Source organism: Ursus americanus, chromosome 1, assembly GCF_024610735.1.
Source record: "Ursus americanus isolate L20-20 chromosome 1, mUrsAme1.1.p, whole genome shotgun sequence".
Classification (NCBI taxonomy): Eukaryota; Metazoa; Chordata; class Mammalia; order Carnivora; family Ursidae; genus Ursus; species Ursus americanus.
Window position 1 is genome coordinate 65,652,945 of NC_142127.1, and position 23,654 is coordinate 65,676,598.

Sequence of the window (23,654 nt, forward strand, 5' to 3'; positions counted from 1 at the left end):
CCCAAAAGGGGCTTCTAAGATACAGTGCAGCCAATGATATCCTCTGACAAATCTGACTCAGCTGGGGAGCGATACCCTAGCATTCACCAGCTGGAAAAGGGAGATCAGACAGCCTTTAATGCTCTCTTCAGTGTGGACTCCAACTATATTTTTTGCCTTCTTTCCCTATGTAAATGATTTATTTCAGCAGATTTCACTTATGGTACCCTAAATCTCTATTCATCTACCCCGAGCCCCCAGCTATGAAAGTCCGAAGGGAAATTTCATATCAGAATCCCTATTATTCATCACCAAAGAATGATGAGGTGGTCCCTCCTATCTGTTTTTTAGGATGTTTTCTACTAGCATATGGATACAGTTCTGGGAATCCAGTGTGACCATCTCTACGCCTCATCGTGTTCTTTGTTTCTGTAGACAGTAGGTCTCCTCATCATTGCCGTTAACCAGGTATGACCAGTTCTAGTACTCTGCTTGAGGGCAGATTACTCCAGCTCTGTCTCTGCCTGATCCCTTGGCTTGCCATTCCCTACTTGATGAAATAAACAGAGCCTCCGTGAAATGGTGTGTTGGTGTTATTATTGTTTTTCTCCATGGGAGTGTCAAGTCCCAGGATAGCAGGGCAGTGTGAGAGAAACACTGGTTGTGTTTCTATCCAAGGTATTCCCTTGTCCCATCTTAGGAAAGGTCCTCCCCAGTTTGGGCTTTAAAGGAAAGATGTCTTCTGTAGATCCATCGTTCTGTCCTTTCCTTCCCCCATCTTCCCCTATGACACATTACGGGGTCATCCTCTCTCTGGGGAAATCCCTTCCATAGGAGGAAGAGGAGGCACTGCCCAGAGAAACCAGTTTGGTTCTTGAAAACTTGAGGTCTTCAGGCTTCAACAAGGTGTTCTTTGGGGCACTGAGGCTGGTTCAGTCAGCTCTGGAGGTGAGGGACAGACTCTAGGCCCCTGAATGAGGGTGAAATTGGATGTTCTAATCCCAGTTTCATCGCCGCACTATGAGAACTGCAATTGGTTTCCCTTGCTGGTAACCTAGAAGTAATCACACTTCACCAATGCAAGCATTACTTTTTGTCTAACACAACACAATCTAAACTCACACTGAAGAAAGGATATTTCTCCTATTAACATGGCTTTTTTCTTACTCTTTTCAGAAAAATGGAACCCGCTGTTTTTGAGGGCAAGAAACACTTGTTTCTTTACTGGGCCCAACTCGTGAGTCACCACACCAGCTGTCCAAGAAGGTGGCTCAGGCTTTGCTCAGACTCTTTGGATTCCAAATTCCCCCTTGATAGGACTGTGACAATGAGGGGGATAGTCTAGTTCATCCCATCTCTCTCTATTGTGCTCATATAGCAATTATATAATTTCTCCTTTACAACTTATGTGTAGGAAATACATATGGACATTGTGGGATATGCATAGATAAATGAGACAATCTGAATTCTAGGAGAATAGAAACTAACAAGTGATACAGCAACTAGTTGTGATATAAAAAAATGAAATAACCAATAGGTTGCAAATGAGGATGGAAGGGGGGTTGATTTTAACTGGGGAGGGTTGATTTTGATCAGAAAAGATTTCTTGGAAGTGGTATCATTTAATATGCTTCAATATGAGTAGGGTTTTGATAGGTGAACAATGGCATTAAGGTCAGATGAAATAACATACAAAGGCCTAGAGTATTGGAGAACATGGTACTGTTGGGGAACAGTATCGGTAAAACAACAAAAATGCATTTCCAGTTTTGTGAAAAAGAATATTCTCATCTAATTTTTGGTTGAGAAATGTAACTATGTTAATGAGAAGGTTGGAATGGAAAGACCCATATCAAATACTTGTTAGGGCTGGTGAGCTCTGCTTGGACATATCATGCTTTCTTAAGGTCTTCTGTAGCTAGCAGAAATCCAGTTCTGTCATTTCAATGCCTTAGAGGATCTTCTCCATTGCTTGGGGCCTTATATCTCCCCATCGGTGCTATTAACCAATTTTGAATTCTCCTAGTAATACATAGAGAGGGCCAAAGTCCCTCTTTGTATTGTATTACACTAGAAATACCTTGAAAGTACATAGTAGAAATATAGGTAACGTTATAGTTAGAAAAGAAAAACCATTAAAGCAAATAATGTGCTAATACCACTTCAATATTTACCTTATTATACATGATGGTTATTATGTATGTTTGAAGACCCATAAAATTGATTTTCTACCCACTGGGGAATAAATGGGCTATTTAAAACCAGAGGCTCACAAACAAATCCCCTGAGGTGCATGAGAGCACATTTCCCTTCTGATAATCACTCACAATTAGAACAGATCCTTGCAGATACATAAATTAAAGCAATAAAATGAGATAACTATAAATAGCACTGCTTATTCACACTGAAAGAATTGAGCTGTAAACTACAAATCCTTGCTCAAAATAACTTTGTTCTGTAGTTGCAAGCACTGATAAGAATAGGTTATGGCATCTCCAGATGAGAAGAAACCCTAGTCTTTTCTTCCAAACTAGACTGGCTCAAACCTCCCAAAGACACAAGAACCTATCTTGTGTGATCAGCCATACCAGTGAGCATCCACAGATTAGATAGAAAAAGAATTGAGAGTGCTAACGGGTGTTTGTCACACCTACACAGGATTCCTCTCTGAAGAGGACTGGGCAGAGGCCAGCAGATGTCACATGCGGTGCCAGTGTTCAGGGACAGAGTATCTCCTCTCATCCATGGGTGGGTTGTTTGAGAACTCTGTCCTGAAGATGCTTCTGAGATATTAAGTCTGAAATCAGGATACCAGTCGGGAGGTCTGTGGGGACACCAAGGGCCAAGATATGGAACCAAAATAGGACAAATGTTCAAAATCAGGGATTCTAAAGGCATTGGGGTAGACAGGCTGGGTCCCTTTAAAAGATCTGGAAGGAGGTGGACTACAGTTCCATTCCTGGGTACTAAGTACAGATACTATTTCTTCAGAGCAAGTTTTCTTAACATGAACTGCCCGAAAGACAATTGACTAATTAAAGAACATGTTTTGCATAACACAAATTTCCTACAATTATAATCAAGAACTAGTATCAAAATAAGAAAAATGAAAATGCTATGGCTCACACAGGCTAGGAATACATTGCTGCTTTGTGTGGCTGGCTGCTCATTTAACTCTGCTTTCTTTTGTTATCTCATACTTATTTTGTGTTTTGTTTGTAATAACAATGAAAATGATAATAATTGTGTATAAGAGGCTTTATTCCTAACCCCATCTCCCATGCAAATAATGATGTTTATAACAAATTTTTTGATAACGTGAGCTTTCCACAGGAGTACAATTTATGCACTACACATGGCAGAACAGGTATTTTCATTTACATTTCTTTGCCTTAAATTTAATATCATTCATTTCAAAAATACAGAAAATGGCAAGAAGTGTATCTGGAAAGACACACCCTCAAAGACTTTACAATCCAGTTTAGATAAGATCTGCTCATGATTCTCCAGCTATTCAATCACCATACTTTCCTCAAAAAAAAAAAAAAGAAAAGAAAAAAGTTAACTCTTTTAAATTATGTTTTTAGAACTATCAAGTCTTAGAGATGAACACAAAGTCAGAAATCATGTGGTTCCGGATATCCTCTCAGGTATGAAATATGAAAAATCATGAGTAAAGGAAGTGCTGAGGCCACTGAGAGGATGGGCAGGTATTGCCAAAACTGGGCAAGATTTGGGCCAGGAAGATCCCGCAGGGGATTTCAGAGGTGGAGTCAGGATGGGGAAGAGCCTCCTTGCTTGCTTTATCTGGTGCTATAGAGAAGCCAATCTTTACTACACTGAAGATCTAATTGTACTGAAGTTAGAATTCTCAGAAAAAATATCTTTGCCAACTTCATGAGTAAATGCCATTTCTTTCAATGATGTGTTTTTGCAAAGCAAATTATTGTATGTTCCTTTGAGAAATGTGTCACTAAAATTCTGATAGCTTAAATATTTGATGAGAGAGCACAGTGTACAACTCTATGTGGTACATACTAAAAGGGTTTTAGATCAGTAACTGTGCTAGAAAATTAAAGGAACATTAGATTTTGATCTCAGAATTTCAGCTGTAATGAACTGTATCCGGCATTGCTTGTGTGAGGCAGTCTGTGCTTTTATGTATATTTCTTTTCAACAAGTGCGCGGGCTTGCATAGAGATTACTGTAGAGATGAAGATGGGCAAGTCCAGAGTGGGTGTAACCTGCCTGTGGTAAAACGCAGCGGATAGCAGCCAAATAAGAATTTAAACTGGCTCTGACCTACTGCAAAGTCAGGAAAAAATTATGGGAGAAATAGTTGTTTCTTCAACTTTCATACTCATTTTAAGAGAAAATCTTTTTATTTACTTGTTTTTTAAGCTCTTCAGCAGAATCTTCAGGAGCCTCACAATGAAACCCTGGCAAACTAACCTAATCATTTCTTATAAGTTGAAACTCAATATTCCTGTTGTCTCAATATCACCCGGCAAGTATCTTTTATAAAACCCTACAAAACAGGTCATCTACAAAAAAAGAAATTTAATCTGTCTTCTTTTAAAAGATAACACTAATTTTATTAATTTAATCTTCTGACATTTCAAAACACGAATCATTTTTATTATAAAATAATATACTCACATTATATTTTAAAAATACGGAAACTAGAGATGAAAGACATCAATTATAACTCCATTAGACTAAAAAGGCAACTGCTTCAATGTTGTTGTGATTTGTACATTTCAGTTTTTTCTTATGCATATTTTTAATATATTATGAATTCAGACTGTCCCCTTTTCATATGTTAACCTTAATATTTAAGAATTGGTAATTTAATCTTGACTCTTTCATTAATGCAAATAAGACTAGAAAGAGTGGGTAGAAAGAAAAAGAACAAAAATAATGGATACAATTTCCTTCAGCCCTTAATACGTAAAATCTAATTTTTTCCGAAGGCCTCATCCCATCCTCAAGTATGTAAGTGGGCATAAATATCTTGGTTATAAGCTCAGGCAGCTATAACAAAATATCATAGGCTGAATGGCTTAAACAGTAGACACTTATTTCTCAGAGTTCTGGAGATGGGAAGTCCAAGATCACGGTGCTGGCAGATTATTCTGTGTCTTGTAATGACCTGCTTCCTGGGTTGCAGACCATGACCTCTCACTGTGTGCTTACATGGCCTTTCCTTGATGCATGCACGTAGAGAGAGGAGCTGTCTTCCTCTTCTTATAAGGGTACTAATCTCATCATGGGGCCCTACCTTCAGACCTCATCTAAACCTAATGACCTTTTAAAGGCCTCACCTCCAAATATCGTCACTTGGGAGGTAGGGCTTCAACATATGAACTGTGGGAGGACACGAATATTCAGCTCAAAATAAAAAGAAAATTATAGTTTAACACAGAGTAAGGCCCATCATTGTGCTGTAAGCAGAGTCCAAAAAGTTCAACCAAGGAAAATGGGGCCAGTGTTATTGTGAGGGGAGTGAACGACCTGGGGGTGGAAACTGTCGCTAGTTGCATCACATCTGAACTTGAGCTATCACAGGGCATGTTACCTTTCTGTTTTGAAGGACCCCTTATAAGGATGGTATAAAAATAGGATCTGTGCTAGTAAAGATGATGCCCCTCGTCTTCTCTTGTTGGATATTATTTCAGCCATTTTAAACTGTGTGTTTAAGGCTGATAGGTTCCATTTTCAGTGCCAATTCTATTAGTTAGTGATGGCCACCTGAACACCGCACTGGAGAGAACACAGAGGCCATACCTTGGCTGAGAGGAATCTACAGCCTGATTGATTAGTACTGTCCAGAATGACTCTGGGAAAGAAAGATGTAGGTTTGCATAATGTAATTTGGCCTTCCTGGGTTTTAGGCATGTTAGTTTTACTACTGAGGAGGACATTCAGGGAGATCCTTCCAGAGAGGCTGAGGCAGAGAGGGTAAGTTGCCTGAAAGGATTGCCAAAGAGAATCTGAGAGAATAACCAAAGCTGGTGACCTGAGTCAGGAAGAACTTGATTATTCCATGGACTCAGAGTAAGCTGATCCTTAAGGCCCTGTAAATATGAAGAACTAGGCTCTCTCTCCAACTGCAAATTAGGGGGCAGTTCAAGAGGGGGATGAAACAGGAAATGCCATAGGCCTATTGTGGTGATCTGTAAGAGCAGACAAGCTTGCAGAATGGATACCCACCATTAGCGCCCCATAGCTGGGGGTGGGATGAGTATGAGAAGTTGAACTTCACCCAAAGCAGTTCTCAATGCTGATTGCATCTCAGATTTACCTGGGGAGCTTTACAACTATACCTCTGCTTGAGATCCACCTTCTTGGGGTAAGCCCATGTATTTTAGCTTAAAAGCTTCCTAGAATATTGTGGGCCACTGGCCTAAAGGCAGAAGAACCAGTATACTGGTATTCCCAATTAATGAGAAGGATCTGAAACCTATTGTGGAAGAGAAGGATCAGGAATGGATCATGGTGAAAGAATTTGAGAAGCCCTCTATCCTCACTACCAACTAGTAGCCCACTGAACTCCATCTTGAGCTATATCTGAAAGCTTTGAGGCCTGAAGGGAGGACTTCATTCAGTACCTTCTTTACCAAGTCTGGAACTGAATGGAGAGGGTGAGCAGGAAGTCGGATCTGGAAGTAGGATAGGAAAAAGTAAAAGAGAAACATGGAGAAATAACAAGGAACCCAAAAGTTCTCCCAGTCTTTAAATATGTTTGTAAAATACTACTCAGGGTCTGGATGCATGAGAGATTCAGGTGAAGGAGATGGAGATGCTTAGCTTGGAGGAAAGAAGCCACAGGGACCATAACTGCCTTTAAATGTTTGAATGAAAAGTCGTAACTGCCCGATCTTCTGATAAAGCGAGGCATGTGCCAAATTCTAGAGTAAGTGAAGTCAGAAACGCTTGGCATGTAGAGAGGGTTAGACTTCCTTAGTGTGGCTCTAAAAGCAGAATTAGGATTGAGGGTTTTATTTTATTTATTTATTTTATAGTTACCATTTTTTAATATATGGTGAGAACATTTAAGATCTACTCTCTTAGCAACTTTCAAGTATACAATACAGTATTGTTAACTGTAGTCACTATGCTGTACAGTACATCCCCAGAACTTACTCATCTTCTAACTGGGAGTTTATATATATCTATTTTTAATCATTTTTATTTTGTTATATTAGGATTGAGGGTTTTAAAGTTCCAAGGATGCAGAACTCAGCTCAACCACAAGAACTTTCTGTATGAGGGACATTTTATAGAGGTAAAAGGGCTTTAATCTGATACACTGAGTCTAAGTCCTGGACCTACCACTATTAGCTGTGTGATCTTGAGAAATGCACTTAAACTCTCTGAGTTATTATTTACTCACCACTAAAATATAGGCAATAATACAGTTTTGAGGCTCATATGTGATCATATATATAAAGGCCCAAATATAATATCTAGCATTGAGCAGGTAAAACAGAATGTTCATGGGAAGTTTTTTTGTTGCTCTGAAATTAACAACTGGAATCCAAAGATGAGGGCAAACACGTCAAGGACCAAACAATAAATAATAAGTGAATAGGAATCAGACATTCCTTTCAGGATTTATCAAGAAGCAGCTGAACTGGGCCTGCTTCTCTAACCTTCATCTCTGCCACCTGCTCCCAGTCCCTATAAGCAGGTAAGAGTCCGGAGGAGAGAACTCTGGAAAGTCACTTCATCCTTGGGAGGCTAAATTCTGATCAGATGTTTTTCCTGCCCTCTCCTCATTTACCAGTTGGGTGTCTGCTCATACCATAGATGGGCTGGTCCAACTCTGTGCAATTTGGTAAGCGGAAAAGAGAATTGGAGGGAGAGGCAGAGCAGAGAGAAGGGATAGAGTGCAGAATCTTCCATGACCAACATTTAGCATTTGGTAATGGATATGTGATTTTACCCTGGATCAAAGGGATGCTGTGGAAGACAGCCAGGTTGAGGTTGTCTCACTAACGTCCCACCCAAGAGAGGTGGCTGCCAGGAAAGTCGAGCCTGGCCACAAGGAACAGCGGGGTGAATCACCAAGAATAGGAGCAGATGGTAGAAATGGTGAAGTGGGGGGGCCTCTTATTGGGCCTCTGGAAAATTCACATAAGCACCAATGAGGGAACCAGATTTGGATGTCTGCCATGGAGAGGGAGCCAACAGCCAGCACTGCCAGAGAGGCCTTCAACACCCCAGTCAGGTAAGAAACACTTGTCTGTCGCTCCAGTCCCTCTTTCCTGTCTCCACACGGAGAGAAGGACTGTCAGCAGCAGAGGGGGGTGGCCCAGGGGCAGGTAAGCCCCTCTGTGGTAGGGGAGCTGGTCAGGGCTGGGAGAGGGAACATGGTCATTGTATAAAAGCAAGATTGAAGTTTTAAATCAGACTAAACTGGGGTGAGTTTTTATCCCTGAAAGGGACGAGAACTCTAGAAGTCTGCCAGAGATATTGTCAGGGGACACAACAGGGAGATTGTGAACAGGGCAGAGTTGAAGGCAGTGACTGTAGAAAAACAAAATCATTCCATGTTTCACCCTCCTATGAACTAGGATTGTTTGATAAACCAGATGCGGTAGCTAATATTTTCATTAACAACAAAGTGGCAAGAGGCAAGACTGAATGATAGAGCTTTGGGGAAATGCACTGATGATGAATCACTGTGTGATTATGCGGGTGGGTTTCCCCTGAAGGGACTGGAACTGCTCACCCGCCAGCTGTCCTCAAAAGAGGTCAGCGGTGGGGCAGGAAATCAGAACTCTGGGACCTAGAGTCAGACTGACTGGATCTCCCAGGAAGGGCACCTTCTGAGGCCCTGGGGAGCTCCCCAGGCACGAGGGCTGCTAGGAATGACGTGCTTCCTCCTGGAGGGGATGGAGCATTGACTCATTCTCTGTGTTCCCTTTCCCATTCATTGCCCTGAACTTCATTAAGATTTGATCAACTTCTTGTATGTTTTGACTTCTGATGTCCTGAGGAGAATTAAGGGAAAACTCCTCAACCACACTTGGGGCAAAGCAGCACAGAGGAAGATTGTGACTCCTGTCCTGAGGCCACAGTGTTGGTGGCAGCAGCCAGTCTTGGGCACTAGCTGTGAAGAGCTTTGCCCAAAAATAACCGTAGCACAGCAGCCAATTACATCGGAGGTAGTGTCCAAAATAGGGGTACTTGAAGGATGGGTTGCTGATACACATGACAGGGGACCCTAAGAGATTCTCAAGATTCTTAAGCACAGCAGGAGACACTGAGGGTGGGGGACTAATTTATGTCAATGCAACTAGTGTGAGTCAAACCATATCATTTGAGTTACACTATAATTGGAGTTATCCAACAATGAATGAGCTCCTTGCTACTACAAGTGTTTGAAAGATAAATATCTTCCTTTTAGGGAATCCTCTAAGGGCATTCCTGTGACATTTATTTATTCAGCATGTATTTGTTTTGCATTTACTGTATATCAAGCTTTGTGCTAAGCTTACCCACAGTCTCTATTAGTAACTGGAAACTGAGGAAACTGAAGCTTAAAAGTTACATAAGTTGTCTAAGATGGTAACAGCTAATGAGCAGTAGAGATAGGGTGTGACAACAGGTTGTTGAGCTCTAACCATTACCTTGCATTCACTCCAAAGGTGAGTATGCTAGACTACACTGGTCTAGTGGGGGAGGCTGAAACAGTGACAGACTGATTCACTGATGCAGACATGCACAAATTGTTATGGGGAAAGGAGAAGAAGGAATGGAGAGGATGGTCAGGAGTGGCTTCTTAGAGGATGTGTCTCCAAGACTGTGTCTTAAATGATGTGTAGGAGATAGAAGAGGGAGGGAGAACCATGGGGGTGGGTGAGAGGAGGCTGACATTCCAGACAGAGGGGCCAAGTGAAATAATTCTCACATAAGGCTAGTTCAATAAATACTGGTTGAGTAGCTGAAAGACAGTATGGACAAGTCAGGACACAACATAGCTTTTAGGGGACAGGGGTGGGGACATTCCAAGCACGCCAGCAAGAAATGCAAAGGGCAAGGCAGAGAGTGTCAGCAAAGGGCAAGGCAGAGAGTGTCAGTGAGGCTGCAGATATCTGGGAAGGCCGTGAGCCAGATGGGTGTAAAAAGAAAAAAAAAACAAAAGCAGCAATGGGGGCAGCAGCTATGTTTGGAAGTTGCTTTCCAAGAGTAGAATTTGGAATCTAAGATTTTTGAGGTGGAGCACTTTCAGATGATGAGAAGATGCATGGGGTCACCATGGCAGGGTTGTCTGAAATAAACAGGGGGTAGAGGCCATTGGAGTTTAAAGAATATCCCAACATTTTGCAGCTAGGGGGATTCCTTACGACATTAGGAATCTATAATTCTATTAATTATCTGGCTTTTCTTGAAATGAACGAGTTTGTAAAGTGCTTTAGTATCATTATACAAAAGCTGGTTGCCTAATTAAAAGTTGCTGTTTTACTTGGCTTTCTCAAATACACTGCCAGGGTGTTACGATCAAAGCCTGTGATTTTTGTAATAATACCCAATTAAGCATTTCAATTTGTGATGTGTGGACAGAGTGTCGATTTTGTGACTCTAACAGCCCATAACCTGTTGCAGTGAAAACATATAGGTCCAGTTCATTGGTTTGCATGCAACTCATCAAGTTCGCATATGTATTACCTTAAGAAACAAATAGTCAACATAGGTTTATTGAGCACTTTAGCATGTTTTTACCTCTGAACAACTGACCTTGCGGAGGTCATGATTTCTTGTCACATGAACCCCTATCACACCCTGCTATTCTTTGTTTAGAAAAGCAACACAGATCCCAACCACGTCTAAGAAGCTGGATTAAAAGGGTTCACTACCAACTGTAATCATTAAAGCTTGACTTTTCACTTCTCCTCAGTAAGAAGATAGCATAGAAACACAAACACATCATTTGAGTCAAACTGAGAAGACTAATTTTGATCATCAGAAGAGGCGATGTGGCAGAAATGGGAGATCGTCTTTGACAACTAAATTGAAGATTGACTTTGTCAACTGCTACCTGCTTCTTCACAGCTGCAAGGCTTCTGGGGAAAAGATTGTTCTGGGCTCTACAGAGTCCTCATGAGTTTCTGTATCTTCTGGGTGAAACTCAAAAAGATGGCCCCTATGGAACACAATTCCTACTCAGTCTCAGTCTTGGAGATAGGACTCTATATTGTGTGTGCGTCTCACAGCACCACTCTTTCCCTGCTGCTCACTGCGAAAGATCACATTGATCTCAAGTCTATCATTTGAGAAAAACATTCCCAACCTTAAAAAAAAATGGCCTCAAATTTCAACTTGTGAATTTTTTTATGGTTGACTTATAAAGGGCTAAAGACTGAGGGGGAGCATGGGAGGGTTGGAATGGAAATACTGACTGCGTTCTGACCTTACTGGTGCTGACAAGCATCTACTCCACTTAAATTATACAGATGCAAACACGAGTCTTGCACTTTTGAGTTTCTTGTGGGGTTATTGGTGAGAGAGACAGCACACGTACTGACTTCCCTGGAAATTCCCTGGTAAAAAGACCCTCGTTAATATTCTGAAAAGTGGGTCTTCAGGCTCTGATACTCTCACTGACCATCAAAGTATGATGCATCCCTGACCAGTGTAACTTGTGAGAACTGAGAGAAACAAATCTCCTTGAACCACATGACCACCAAGGAGGAGGAAGCCCCTGCTAGCGTGTAGGTACTTCTCGGCGGGTACCCAGTGTGTAAGTCCAGGAAACAGCAAAGGCCTCTACACATGACCTGGTGTTCCCAAGTGTCTTCTGCCTTTAGACAACACTTCTTGGGAACTTGGATTGAAAAGCTTCCATTATTTTGCTCTTTCAGGAAATGATTCACGGTATTTCCAAAACCAACAGAATCTCTCTCATACAGCAGAATATTTGAATTCCCAAAGCAGGAATTGCTCTTTGCAGACCTCCACAGCCTCCTTATTCATTACATGTATGCCTGTTAGTCTCTTATATGCTAGTGATTCTGGTACTTCAGCCCCCAATAAAATGAAGAATATATCTTTAAAAGGTTCACTTTTTTAATTAAAAAAAAAAAAAATCTCCGTTCTCTATGCAGTACATCCAGACTCTGGTTCTGTTTTCTAGGAGAGGGATTTTATGATGCAGAGGAGACATGTGTGGGGTAGTGGAAAAAACACCAGAGATCAGACTCATTAGATCTCAGGCCTGCATCTGTTACTTACTGGCAGTGGAACTCTAGGTTCCTCCTGTAACCCTTAAGCCTCAATTTCCTCCATTATAAGAATTGTCATGCTGGGGGCGCCTGGGTGGCACAGCAGTTAAGCGTCTGCCTTCGGCTCAGGGCGTGATCCCGGCATTATGGGATCGAGCCCCACATCAGGCTCCTCCGCTGGGAGCCTGCTTCTTCCTCTCCCACTCCCCCTACTTGTGTTCCCTCTCTCACTGGCTGTCTCTATCTCTGTCAAATAAATAAATAAAATCTTAAAAAAAAAAAAAAAGAATTGTCATGCTGCGTGCTGAAGGTTACCTGAGATCAGGAGACAATATTTGTAAAAGGGTTGTGAAAACCAAGATATCAAGCCAAATGATATCTGAATATTATTGTGAGGATAATTACTTGGAAACTGGACATTTTCTCACTTAAGGGCTAGGATACTACCTCTGTCTGCCTGTGGAGCAGAGTCCAGGGTCCTGGGCAAAGCATTCCAGTGCAGAATTCCTCTAAGTAGTTGGTGGTGTTGGTAATAGGATCTAGGCAGATGTTAGTGCCTGATCAGTAAAGCTCTGCATGTGGTTTTCTGAAGAAAAGTTGGGCTGTACTGAGGCCCTTAGGTGCCAAGATGCTTTAGAAATATTCTGTCCTCTTCTTCTATATACTCTTATAGCTTGTCATATATACCTATACATTCTTATTGCTTGAATTTAGACATCCTGGAACTTGAAATTCTGCTATTAGAATTCCAACATCTTCAAAGTGGTTGGATCAAATTAGCAAAGGAGCAATGGTGCCATTTATATAACCAACTCAATTCATTCATACTCTCTGAGGTAGATGCTGGGTGTGCTGATCACAGGAGAAATGCTTATTGAACCAGCTTTCTGGGAGGTTGCTACAGAGGGCTCAATTCCTTCCTTCCCTGCCTAGGAATTGCTTTCAGCTGAAAGGGGCTCACAATGCCTAGACAATATGAGAGCAGGGAGGTCTGGCCCCCTGGGCCCCATTTAGGACATCTTTGAAGCACCATCCAGTTCCAGAGCTCTCTGTGGGATTGACTGAGGTCTTTGCCACAACTGCCCTCTGCCCAGTCTTGCTTCTCTTCCTTCCATACAGGTCATGTTCTGCCTATGCAGAAAAGAGTTAACTTAGCAGCCCAAGACTGTTATCCTTTGAAACATCTGCTTATAACTTTGGCCCTTGGCTGGGCTGGGAACTTGAGTTTCAGTAGGGTTTATATCATTCCCAGAACTGATAAGAGCAGCTTACTGTGCCTAAATTGTTGTAAAAACAACATGGTGTATGCTAAACACCTCCTTTCCTTCTGGGAGTCTGGATTTTGGTATGTTCAAGGCCAAGGATACCTATGTGACCAATGTCCAATAAAAAACCTGGGCATGAATCTCTAATGAGCTTCCCTAGTGGACACCATTTTGCATGTGTTGCCACATAAGTTCTATGTGACTCCATGGGGAGAGGACTCTTGGAAGCTTGTGCTTGATTTCTTCAGGACTTCATCTCATGTGCCTTTTCCCCTTTGTTGGTTTTTCTTTATACCCTTTCGCTGTAATAACTTATATCTGTGAGTATAGCTATGTGCCAAGTCCTGTTAGTCCTCCTAGCGAATCACCAAACTCCCCGAAAAACTTTCTGCATGGAAATCTTCATTGTCTCAGAAAAGTTGGCCCAAACGACCCACTTCCTCACGGCTCCCCAAGACCTATTTTTCCCTGCAGCTCTGTTTCAGTTAATTGTACCACCGCTCTTCCAGTCTGCTAATCTTAGAATCTCACAATCAAAACTCTCCCACCCAACTACCTGATAACTCTTCCAAATATATCTCTATTATCCAAAGATATCTCTATTTTCAGCATCTCCTAAATATGTTCTCTACATTTTCACCCTCACCATAGCCATAATTTAGGCCATGATACTTTCCATCTAGGTAATCACATCAGTTCCCTAATTGTTCTCTTCCCAAACGCACTGATACACACAGCTGCCAAGTTCATTTTTTCTAATGTAAATCTTGGAATAAGTGAATTCTTTTTTTTTTTAAGATTTTATTTATTTGTTTGACAGAGAGAGTGTGGGTGTGAGAGATAGAGAGAGAGTACAAGAAGGGGGACAGGCAGAGGGAAAGTGAGGAGACTCCCTGCTGATCAGAGAGCCTGACACAGGGCTCGATCCCAGAACCCCAGGATCATGACTTGAACTGAAGGCAGATGCTTTACTGATTGAGCCACCCAGGTGCCCCTGTTTTTTGTTTTTTAAAAAGATTTTTTTATTTTAGAGAGAGAGTGAGAGTGTGTGTGGATGAACAGGGGGAGGAGAGGAGGGGGAGACAGGGGAAGCAGACTCCCCACTGAGAACAGAGACAGGGGAAGCAGACTCCCCACTGAGAACAGACTCCCTCAATTGATCTCAGGATCCTGAGATCAAGACCCTGAGATCACCACCTGAGCTGAAACCAAGAGTCCGGCACAATCGACTGAACCACACAGGCGCCGCATGTGAATTTTTAACTTTGAAGCCAAACTAAAACAAAAGAAATCAGTCTTTTCTCATTGATTTTGGAATAATGTTAAACTTCTTAGCAAGGCATTCAAGGCCCTGAGAAACTGGCCTCAGCCACTAAGCCAGTCTTATTCTTTCCCTCTCATTGGGTTAAACCTCACACTGTTAACTGAACAAGTTTTGGTTTTTTGCCTCCTTTTTCCTTTGTTTATGTTATTAATTCCTTTGCAAAATGTCCCTTACCCATCTTCTCTTATCAAGGTTCTATCACCATTTTAAATGCCAAACTTCTTTTGAGAAGCCTCCTCCATAAAACTTTCCCAGTCTGCCTCCTTAAGGCAGAATTCAAGTCTTACCCTCAGCTCTTCTACAGCAAAAATGATTACTGTGTCTCTACCCTCTTTGATGCGTGTCTCTGAAAATAATAAGGCTTCCTCTCCTTTCTCCTTTGAGCTGAATCAATAGATTTGGCTAAACAAGAGCAAGAGAAAATTATTAAGCAGGAGTTCTTAATCCTTATGGGATAGAGAATCATTTATAATTTATAAACTGTAGGCTCTGGGCCAGTGGTCTTTAAATGTTCTGGTTTATGTGCCCCCAAACAAATGTGAACACATACTTCAATTTCATATGTACTTGTTATATACATGTACATTGTACCAACATTTTCCATACATTGTAGAACAGACATAAATAGTGATGTTCAAAAGATGAGATAAAAAGTAGGTGCAGGAAGTTCTAATATTTCCATGCCATGGCCCAGTGACTCCCCATACATTGAGTTGCGTGCACTCCTTTTTGGAGAACCTGCTTCCCACTCCCAGGACTGTGTGCTTAATTTCCCCTTTGTGAATCAAAAGACTTTTCTTTTTTTCCAGTTGTGTTACACGTAAAGCTAGGAAATATAATTTCTCTGTGGCTGGGGTGCAAAAGGTTTATCTTTCTCAAGGGAAAGGTGAATTTCACCAGCAGTGAAGGTCCTGGTGGTTTACCTGCCCTTTGTGGCCAGAGATTATCCAAAGGACATCTGAGTCTTATTTTGATTAGAGAAGGCAGCTATTCAGACAGTCCCTAAAGACTTCTGGTATTGTTTTTGTTGGGTGGTTGTGTGTCCAAACCACACCTCTGATATGCTGTATGATTAGAAAGACTTTTCAAAGTCTGGGTTGGGCTGCAGGCAGGTTGAGGCAAAATGTTTTTCCCTTAGTAATGGCAGATCTAGCTTGATAATGCACAACTTTAAGTTGCCGAGTGACCTTAAAAATGTGAAGCTCTCAGCTCACTTTGCTGTCACAACAGACTTTTGAGCAATCCAAGCAGAAAAAAAATGCAAGTGCAAGAAATATGTAAAGGGGGTGTGTGCATAAAAATAACTATAGAAATTTTTTGGAAAATATGGTCAAATGTATATTAGCATCAAGCATAAACTTGAGAATAGGACACAGAGTGAGGTTCAAAACACAAGTATGTTACAAAAGAACATTTACACAACTTTGGATTAAATATCTTTGAATTTGAATTATTAGGGAAAGAGCCAAAAAGAGAGAAAATTGCTGTTGTACGATAAATCTTTGGGCCGGTATCCCAGAACATTTTCTCCGCACAACTCTAAAGTGATTGCATTAATATTGACATCATCTGGAACTTTTGTAGTTACAAATGGACGCTCTTTCTACTTCTACAAACAAGGCTTACTGGAAACCACTACACTGAAAGTCATTAAAACATACCACAATGACTCCAAAATGCAAGCTGAGCATCATTAATTGCCGTTTCACACACATCCCACACACCCCATACAACAGAGGTAATGATGGGCTGCAGTTCACATTCTAGCTCTGAGTCTGATGTTTCAAATCCAATCACCAGCCCACCACTAGGGATGGGCAGTTTGGGGTTTATAGCAAAATGCACCTTTCCCTGGGGGAGATTTCATTTCATTGAAGGCCGAAAGAAATGAGGCAGAAAGGGAATATAATTAATTGCTTTCTTCTCCTCAGCTGTACTGCTATAGTCTCCATCTACCCGGGTTCCTCAGGCATTAGACTTTGCCTTGTATGCCGCTCCATTCTCACATTGCTCCAGGGAAGGGGGAAGCAGAGAGGAAGTGGAGAAAAACCCGTCAGACTTTCTAACAATCACTCCGGTACATGATGAAGTAGATGCAGACCATAAGGGTGCAGTTAGAGGCTGCCTGGTCATCGTGTTCTTGCACAGCAAAGCTTGGGTGCCCATAAACAAATGTACATCACGTTGTACAGGTAATTAATAGAGATGTATCTGCCTTTTCTGCAAGTGTTTGAGGAATTTAAGAGTGAACTGTAACTCATACAATAGTTGATGTTTCTGGAAATGCTACAGGTATCTTGGAACGCAACTAGTCAGTTAACACAGAAAAAGTTTAAAAAAGAAATGACTTTTTATGTCTCTCTGGAGTGGAGTTATAGTATTTTAAGATCTTCTGTTCTGTTGATCTTAGATCAAATCAGAAATGAAGAAAGCACCTCATTTATTCAGTAGCTGGTGAACCAAGAGAAGGGATACACCAAGATTTATAAGTTTCCCCCTAATTCTAGGAAAATAGGAATATTTGTTATTTGTAATTCAGGATACCTGGACAAATGGTTCAACAGTCAGTTTACTAATAGGATGCAAAGTTGCTAATAATAAAGGAAACACCAAACAGAAGTATAGATCGTAACTAAGTGGTGAGACTGCAACTAAGAGAGATCAGCAATATGGGAATATTTTTTTTCTGACACCAAGATAAATCTTGAAGCAGGAGTCCTCATCCAGCCAGTCAGAACTTGCCGGTGGCTTTTAAGATCCCCTCAGTAGAACTGTTAGCCATTTGTTGTTACTGTGCTGCTTTCTTCCTTCACTGTCCATCCTCAACACCCTCTCTCTATGCTTTAGGAAAGAGAAGACAACTTAGAGTGACACCTCTTCATATACTCTTCATGGACTCAGACTGACCGAACTCAACCTCCACATCTCTTTTTCCAGCAGCTGTTAGGGCCTTTGAGAAAAGAAAAGTAACTCCTCACACAAAACTCAACTTACAATTCTGGGTTCAGTCAGGAAAACAGAAACCATGGTCAGTATTTCAAACATGAGGGATTTAATACAGGGAGTCGCTTACAAAGTGTTGGAAGGGCTGAAGCAGCAAAAGGAAGAAGGAGAGATATACAGAGTTCGGAAAGCTGCCTGTTCCTGCCCCTGGGCAGCTATAGATGTGGTCAATTCAGGGACTGGAATTGTCAGAAATTTCCCTCCGTGGCTAGGGCTATAAACAATAAAAGGATTCTGTTGCTGCCTGGGGAGCTGGAACCTGCAGCCCCACTGCCCCCTCCACCACTCTTGCATTTACAAGTAGAACACTTCTCCCTTCCTCTGACCTCTGATCTTTCCCCGTGCCTGCCATTGGCAGATGCCCACAGTTGTTCACTGGCAGGGAGTCTGAGAAACGTAATTTGCAGGCTTCAGGCCCCAAGGAATACAGAACAGATCACAAAAGTTTAAGTATAAAGCTGAAAAACAACAGATAAATAATCAACGGAGTCAGGCAACTTGCTCTAAACCAAAGCTTCCTAAACTTTCTTTTAGTTCATAGCATATATAGAAATTGGGATAAACTGGAGGATATTTGAGGACTTCTACATGGGGCTTAGTAAAAACATCTATTACATTTTATTTAAATTATAATTCTGATGAATAAGTATAATGCAAAATATAAGGGAAGTTATTAGATACTGAATTTGTCTGAAATTTCCAAATAAAATGTTTAATTTGATAAACTTGAGTTTGCCTCCTTAAACAGGACATTTTATGTGTGATTTATTCTTGAAATGGCTACATGTAATTCTTAACAATGCTCTTTAATAAAGAGCTCTTCAAATTGTTGATAGTCACTATTAATAAGAAATTGTTCACAAATGGGTGACAGAAAAAAAAACTTAAAATAACAACTCAGAAATGCACTACTGTTGTAAACATAAAAACTAATAGCTCTTCCTTTCCTTCACTGACAAACATAATGTTGACATTTCTTGTGATGACACAGTTTTTGAATTCTATAAAAAATTTTCAAATTCATTTCATGTGTTACTATCACACATGCATTGTCAGTATGGTTACTCTGCAGCTAGCTTGGATGTCCCTCAAATGACACATTGGTTGCAAATAGGAGCATTGACTAAATGTGAAAATAGAGATTTAGGGCAAATGCTGGCTCGGAAGCTACACTGGTCAGAAGCCCCTGCCCAAGCTGCCCAATTCCACTTTCTCTGCCTCTTGGGCACCCACAGCACAAACTCACCCAACAGGACCAGAGCCTCCTCATTCATGTTAAGTCCATGTTGGTATCCTCTCAGTGGCCCTACTGAAAGAGGTGCCAGGTAGAAAAGCACCGCTTTGACTACAATCCTTGCATCGTGGCAGAGTGGGGATAAAAGATATTGTTCTGCTTGCCACCTGTGGGAGTCTTGGGGCACACTGTCACACCCCACTCCACTAAAGAATCAGTGTCTAGAATACAATTAGATCCATTCACAGGGCGTAAGTTGGGCAGCTCTACCTCAAGAAACACATGGGTTTACCTACTGTGGGTTTCAAAAGTTTATTTGAGTCTAGCTCTGCTCGGAACTCCTTTTGCTGATTTCTAAAAACCTACACTTATTCTCTATATACAGAGATAGACATTGACAAAAATTCTGAACAGATTTCTATATCTTTGTAGCAGAATTTTGCATTGCAGCTTTGAAATAAGAATGCTGGAAAACTATCCATTGGTTAGTGTGGTTGGCAGCTCTAACTTGCCTCCCAATGATCCTTCTTCCTGGTATTCATGCCTGTGAGTGTGGGCTGGACCTAGTGGTTTGCTTCTCATGAAAAAATACAGCAGTGACGGGATGTCACCACCAGGATTAGGCACCAACGGGACACTTGCTTGCATCTTGTTTACTTTCTTTTGGTCTCTCACTTGCTCACTCTGATTGAAGCCAGTTGCCATGTTATGAACTGCCCTAGAGGAGGCCCTCATGGCAAGAAACCAAGAGAGATCTTCAGTCAACAGCCAGAGAAGAACTGAGACCCTTAGTCCAAGAGCCTGGAGGAACTGAATCCTGCCAACAACCATGTCAGTGAATTTGGATGCAGATCTTCCCCATTTGAACCTTGAAATGACTGCAGTCCTAGTCAATGACTTGATTACAGCTTTGTAAGAAACCCTGAGACAGGAGATCCGAGCTAAACTGTACCCAGATTCCTGACCATAGAAATTGTGAGATAATATTTGTTGCTTTAAACTGCTAAGTTTGGGGCTAGTTTGTTCCTCGGCAGAATAGTTGGGAAAGACATCTAGGAGAGCACCTTTTTGCGGGGAAGGGCATAATCAGTTTGTGAGTATACTCTCTCTTTGCCTTTTCTCTTGCTCTTCGGTAAAAAGTATGCAGACCTGATGGCTAGAGTTCTGGAAACCATCTCAGAGCATACAGATGAGTGTCTCATTGTAAGAATGGCATGAAAATAATTTCTCATATCATAATCACTCCTGTGCTTAAATATAGAGAGTAGAATGGAAAGCAGAATCATTCTAAGTAAACTTTTCTTTCTTTGCCCTTGCCCTCTCTCATATAGCTAAATTTGCAGAAGTTAAAGGCACATTATGATATATCCCTCTGCGTTTAACCTGTCTTCATCTACCACTTTAGAAAGCCATCAATTTCTATTGTATACCTACATGACCAGAGATTTCTTTAAAAGGGTTAAAAATTCCCAAAAGCCAATAGTAATTTGCAAGGTAGTCCTAGGAGTTAAGGGTATTATTTTTGCATTTTATGTAGTATGTGTACTTATGTGTGCTAGGCAGTGAACAATAGAAATGGGGAAGGGTTGCCTTACTAGCAGTGGCCCTATCCATCCCTGAACTATTGGCTTAGATCCATTGAGTTTGCCAGGTTAGTTCAACTGTGATAACCTGACCCAGCCACTAGGTGACTCCTATTGTCCAGGTACATTCTGACACTAGGGGTACATTTAAGAGGTGCGGGAAGTTAGGTAAGTATCAGGTGACTGTTCAGGTGGAGCAGGAATGGTTCCCGAAGCATGAGACTGTGAAGAAAGTTGTCCCAATCTCAAGCCAAAATTGGGATTAGCCACACAATGTTAGAACTCAAAGACATCATTGAGAGAGCATCTCAGAGGCAAGCAATATTTACTTGTGAATTCAAGGAATACAAAAAGTTCATAGGTTTCAGTTTCCCTCTTCCAAAATGAAAAGTTTTTTTAGGTCTCATGGAGAAATGTAAAATCTTAGAACTTACATCACCCAATTCATTGAATTGAAAAACATCAATGAGGAGTGATATTGCTTTCTAGACACGAAAATGTTAATATATAGGCATATTTATAAAGCCACTCTCTAAAGGCAGCTTTATAATTTTTCATCTTGAAGTGATACTTCAAGCTGTATTGCAAAGGTAGGTAATGATTCCTGGATTGGGACTGATTATCACTGATGACTGTCATTTTACAAGTGGGAAAACTGAGGATGAGAAAGATCCAGAGATTTGCCCAAAGTCACGGTGCTGGTGATATCTCTAGGCCTTCCACCAAGTCCTTTGACTTTCCAAATCCGGCACTACTTTAGGAAATTTAGGAGGGGGTCAGTGTAGAGTGGTTTGGAACTTGAGTGACTATTAGTTGCCTATAAAACGTTTTGTATTGGACAATTATTTTTACTTAATTGTGACACCAACTACTGTTAATTCATTTTTTAATAATTAAGTTAAAATTGATAAAGTGGGTTCTCCCTCTACATCTGCCTCTCCCCTCACTCATGCTCTCTCTCTCTCACTCTTTCTCGCAAATAAATAAATAAATAAATAAATAATTTAAAAAGTCTAAAAAAATTTGATAAAGTGTGTTTGGGTTTGTTAGGTTTTGATAGCCTTCATTCCAGTGGTCATGGGCTCAGAAGTCCTGTTTCTAGGGAAGGAAGCAGAATGGGTCTTGAAGATAACCCACTGTTTTTGCCACAACACACTTGGCTCTGTGTGGAAAGCTTTTATTTGCTTCTCTGCTTCGCAAACTCTAGTTCATCCCTATAGGTTTAGCTCAATTATCATCCTTCCTGCAAAGCCTTCTCTCTGTTTTCTCACTGGGTATTACAAATCCTTCTATCTTGACACTTTCTTGGTATTCATTTAGCCAGTTTTAAGTCCCTCCGTATGTCAGACATTATTCTGGGAACTGGGGATTTAGCAGTGACCAAAACAAAGTCCTTTCCTTTACAAAGCTTATCGCATCAGAATTATTTAGTATCCTTTGTACTCTAAGACTGTTTCAAATTGAGATAAGAAGGGCAATATTCAAACTTCAAGCAGTTTTATTCCCAACTAAACATATAAATGTATTATCCAGGATTAATATAAAATAATTGGATAAGGCTTCAAAAGTACTTCATATTCTTTCCTATTAATCACAAAGGTAATATTTGTGATTTATAAATCATCTCTTTTAGGGAGTCATGGACCTTGGAAGGACCTTGGGGATTATTTAACTAAACCACTTCAGTTCAGATGAGAAGTCTGAGTATGGAATTACAAGATTTTATTTGCTCAGGATTATGTTAATATCAGGGCTAGAAGTAGAATCCAAGAATATTGATTCTTATACAGGTTCCTTTGATGTGTTGCATTTTGTGAAAAAGTATCACACTGAAAAATATAATTTAGTTATGTTTACAAAATCATCCTTTCCAAAAATTATAGCATTAAGATTCAGGTAAAAAAAGTATTCCAAGGGGCGCCTGGGTGGCGCAGTCGTTGAGCATCTGCCTTCTGCTCAGGGCGTGATCCCGGCGTTCTGGGATCGAGCCCCATATCGGGCTCCTCTGCTGGGAGCCTGCTTCTTCCTCTCCCACTCCCCCTGCTTCTGTTCCCTCTCTCGCTGGCTGTCTCTCTCTCTCTGTCAAATAAATAAATAAAGTCTTAAAAAAAAAAAAGTATTCCACAAATAGGGATATGTTAGTGTGTGTGTGATAGTGTTAAGGACATTTTTTAGTTCCAGTATGTGGGGGGAAAAAAGGGTATAAATAATTTGAATGTAAACATATTGGAGAATGGTAATACAGAGTTGTAAAATGTCAAGTTACATTGTAAGTGTGACAAATGCCATATCACAATAAGGCGTACACAGCCCTTTCCTAAAATTTTATGGATTCCATTAGAGATCTTTATGTTAATTTGAGATCTGTGACAGTGCGCACACACACACTCAAAAACCTGGAAATAAATGTTTTAATTGAAAACTGATGTAAAAATAATGCCATTATGCACAGTTTTCAGCAACCACTGAACTCTAACACACATCCTTGCTCTTTGAACCTTTGTTCTCACACACCAACAGATGCAGTCTAAACACACGCCCCCACCTTCACACCTACGCATTCAGCCACTCACCTGTCCCTCACACACAGTTCTGACACATTAGTTCCATTTCCTTCATCTGTGGGAGGTAACACCAAGGAGAAATGAAAGTCAGGAGCACAGATGTATCATGTACAAATGTGCGTATTACACAAAGCCTGTGGAAAAAAGCTTTGAATGAAACAGCAATAATTTATTTCAGAATAATTAACTTCAGTAAAATCAGTGAATATATAGCCAGCTCCTTCAGCTTAAACTCATGAGACTAGAAAGGGAGACTGTGATTCAGAGTTTAATCCAATCCAATTTGATAACAATATATTTACACAAACACAATACGTTGATAATTTCCTGAGGAAAAGGGCTTAAAATAGTACTATTAAATTAGTTCTAATAGTCCTAAAAAGAAGAAAATAGTAGTTTTATTTCTTTTTTTGAGGTTTTTTGGGTTTTGCTTACATCTTCTTTTATTTTTTTTATACTAAGTGTACTCTTT

The 23,654-nt window shown here is 40.7% G+C and overlaps 1 long non-coding RNA gene across 1 annotated transcript in view; it reads right to left on the reverse strand.

Annotated features, from left to right (window-relative positions):
* The window catches only part of LOC148110784 (uncharacterized), a 181,688-nt gene that overhangs the window by 14,739 nt on the left and 143,295 nt on the right, over positions 1 to 23,654 (reverse strand). The window contains exon 4 of the long non-coding RNA XR_015724520.1: positions 1 to 23,316. This exon is cut by the window's left edge and continues 14,739 nt beyond it. This is a non-coding gene — a long non-coding RNA (uncharacterized LOC148110784). The remainder of the gene's footprint in view (positions 23,317 to 23,654) is intronic.